This window comes from Chlorocebus sabaeus, chromosome 15 (genome assembly GCF_047675955.1).
Source record: "Chlorocebus sabaeus isolate Y175 chromosome 15, mChlSab1.0.hap1, whole genome shotgun sequence".
Taxonomy (NCBI): domain Eukaryota; kingdom Metazoa; phylum Chordata; class Mammalia; order Primates; family Cercopithecidae; genus Chlorocebus; species Chlorocebus sabaeus.
Window position 1 is genome coordinate 85,253,123 of NC_132918.1, and position 3,498 is coordinate 85,256,620.

The following is a 3,498-nucleotide window of genomic DNA, read 5'->3' on the forward strand; positions in this document are numbered from 1 at the left end:
TAATCAGGAATCCCTTCCACTCTACACTGAATCCACTTACCAAAGTTACCAACAAGCCTCATGAACCAAATCCAGTCATCAGTTCCCCGTCTTTATATTGTTTAACTCAGAACAGAAGCAGCATTACCAGAGTGCATTATTCCTGCTTTGATAAGCTTCCTTTTTTTTTTTTTTTTTTTTTTTTTGTTTTCAATGCCTTGTCAGTTAGGCCAAAGATTCTAAGTTCATAAGGGGCATCATTTCATAGTTGTTTTACATGTAAATTTCCAGAGAGTAAGATCTTTCTCAAAAAAATTATTGACGTGGCTTTTTTTGTGGGTAAGTAGTGATATCGAATCTGTTTTCTGGGAAATAAACAAAATTTAAGATAGTTGAGGCCAGGCATGGTGACTCACTCCTGTAATTTCAGCACTTTGGGAGGCCAAGGCGAGAGGATCACTTGAGGTCAGGAGTTCAAGATCAGCCTGGCCAACATGGTGAAACCCTGTCGCTACTAAAAATACAAAAATTAACCAGGCGTGGTTGTGCACACCTGTAATCCCAGCTACTCAGGAGGCTGAGGCACAAGAATTGCTTGAACCCAGGAAGTGGAGGTTACAGTGAGCCGAGGTCATGCCACTGCACTCCAGCCTGAGGGACACTGAGACTCTGTCTCAAAAAAAAAAAAAAAAAAATTAAGAGAGCTGTACTGACAAAAATACTAACAGCTTTTTAAAATTTATTTATTTATTTATTTATTTATTTATTTATTTATTTATTAGAGGGAGTCTTGCTCTGTTGCCCAGACTGGAGTGCAGTGATGCCATCTTGGCTCATTACAACCTCCACCTCCTGGGTTCAAGTGATTCTTTTGCCTCAGCCTCCTGAGTAGCTGGGATTACAAGCATGTGCCACCACACCTGGCTAATATTTGTATTTCTAGTAGAGACAGGGTTTTGCCATGTTGGTCAGGCTGGTCTCGAACTCCTGGCCTCAAGTTATCCATCTGCTTCGGCCTCCCAAATTGTTGGGATTACAGGCAAGAGCCATGGCACCTGGCCCGTTTAAGTCTTTAATCCATCTTAAGTAGATTTTTGTATGTGGTGTAAGAAAGGGGCTTTCTAGTTCTTTAAGATGCATCACTAAGTTATCGGTTGGAAGTTTTTCTACTTTTTTGATGTAGGTGCTTATGACTATACATTTACCTCTTAGTATTGCTTTCACTGTATTCCATAGGTTTTGATATGTTGTATTTCCATTTTCATTTGTTTCAAGAAATATTTAAATTTTCTTCTTAATTTCTTCATCAATCCACTGGTCATTCAGGAACATATTATTTAATTTCCATGTATTTGTAGAGCTTCCAAAATTCCTCTTGTTTTATTCCATTGTAGTCAGAGAAGATACTTGATATTATTTCAAGTTTTTTGAATTTTTAAAGACTCATTTCATGGCTTAACATATGGTCTTTCCTTTAGAGTGATTTACCTGCTGAGGAGAAGAATGAGTATGCTGCAACTATTGGATGAAATGATCTACAAATATCTATTATATCCCATATTAGTCAGGGTTTGCTAGAGAAACAGAACTAATAGGAGATATATATATATACACACACACATATATATATATGTGTGTGTATATATATATATGAGTTTACTAAGTGTTTTTTTGTTTTGTTTTGTTTTGCTTTGTTTTTGATGGAGTCTTGCTCTATTGCCCAGGCTGGAGTGCAGTGGCACAATCTTGGCTCACTGCAACCTCCACTTCCAGGTTCAAGTAATTCTCCTGACTCAGCCTCTTGAGTAGCTGAGATTACAGACATGCATCACCACACCCAGCTAATTTTTGTATTTTTAGTAGAGACAAGGTTTTACCATGTTGGGCAGGCTGCTCTTGAGCTCCCAACCTTAAGTAATCTGCCCACCTCAGCCTCCTAAAGTGCTGGGATTACAGGTGTGAGCCACTGCACCCAGCCTATTAAATATTAACTTACATGATCACAAGGTCCCACAACAGATTGTCTGCAAGCTTGAGGAGCAAGGAGGGCCAGTCCAAGTCCCAAAACTGAAGAACTTGGAGTCTGATATTCAAGAGCAGGAAGCATCCAGCATGGGAGAAAGATGTAGGCTGGGAGGCTAGGCCTGTCTTGTGTTTTCACGTTTTTCTGCCTGTTTTATATTCAGTGGAAGCTGATTAGATGATGTCCACCAGATGAAGGGCAGATCTGCCTTCCTCAGCCCACTGACTCAAAGGTGAATCTCTTTTGGCAACACCCACACAGATAGACCCAGAATTAATACTCTGTGTCTTTCAATCCAATCAAGTTGACACTCAGTATTAACCATCACAGGTCCATTTGGTCTATCGTGCAGATTAAGTCTGATGTTTCTTTACTGATTTTCTGGCTATATTATTTGTTAAATGCTCAAAGTGGGATGTTGATATCTCCAGCTATTACTGCATTGGGGATATCTCTCTTTAGCTCTAATAATATTTGCTTTATATATCTGGATGCTCTGGTGTTGAGTGCATATATATTTATAATTGTTATATCCTGTGGCTAAGTTGATCCTTTTGTTATTATATAATGACCTTCTTTGTTTTTTAATAGTTTTTTGTTTTCACATCTATTTTGTCTAAGTATAGCTACTCCTGCTCTTTCTTGACTTCTATTTTCATGGAATATCTTTTTCCATCTCTTTATTTTCAGTCTATGTGTGTCTTTATAGGTGGAGAATGTTTCTTGTAGGCCACAGATTATTATTCTTTAAATCCATTTAACCATTCTATGCCTTTTAATTGGAGAGTTTATTCCGTTTATATTCAATGTTACTGATAATTAAGGACCCCTGCCATTTTGTTATTGTTCTTACTGTTTCGTGACCTTTTCTTCCTTCGTTCTTTCCTTCCTGTCTTCCTTTTTAGTGAAGATGATTTTCTCAGTAGGTTTGCTTCAATTTCTTGCTTTTTATTTTCTGTGTGTGTGTTTGTTTTTTATTTGAGGTTATCATGAGGCTTGCAAATAATATCTTATAACTCATGATATTAAAGTGAAGAAAACCTAGCACTGATTATATAAACAAACAACTAGCAAAGACTCAGAGAGAAAACTAACAAAAACTCTACACTTTAAAAATATGGACTACTTCACATAATTGCATGTTATTCTTTGACAGGAACCATGGTAATCATCTCTGTATGATTCTACTTTTATTATATGTGCTGCCAAAGTAAATACTTTATTATTTATGTGAATAAATTAAATTCTCCAATCAAAAGACATAGGGTGGCTGAATGGATTAAATAACATTATACAACAATATAATTCCTGCAAGAGACTCACTTTAGCCTCAAGGAAAAACATAGCCTGAAAGTGAAGGGATGGCATAAGATACTCCATGCAAATAGCAACCAAAAGAGAGCAGAAGTGGCTGTACTTACATTAGACAAAATAGACTTTCAGTCAAGAGATGAAGAAGGTCATTATATAATGATAAAGAGGTCAATTCATCAAGA

The 3,498-nt window shown here is 37.0% G+C and overlaps 1 non-coding gene across 1 annotated transcript; it reads right to left on the bottom strand.

Moving 5' to 3' along the window:
- Positions 1-3,113: 3,113 nt before the first annotated feature.
- LOC119626002 (U6 spliceosomal RNA) lies at positions 3,114-3,220 on the bottom strand. Its single transcript, XR_005242213.1, has one exon. It is a non-coding gene; the product is annotated as a U6 spliceosomal RNA (small nuclear RNA).
- Positions 3,221-3,498: the final 278 nt, after the last annotated feature.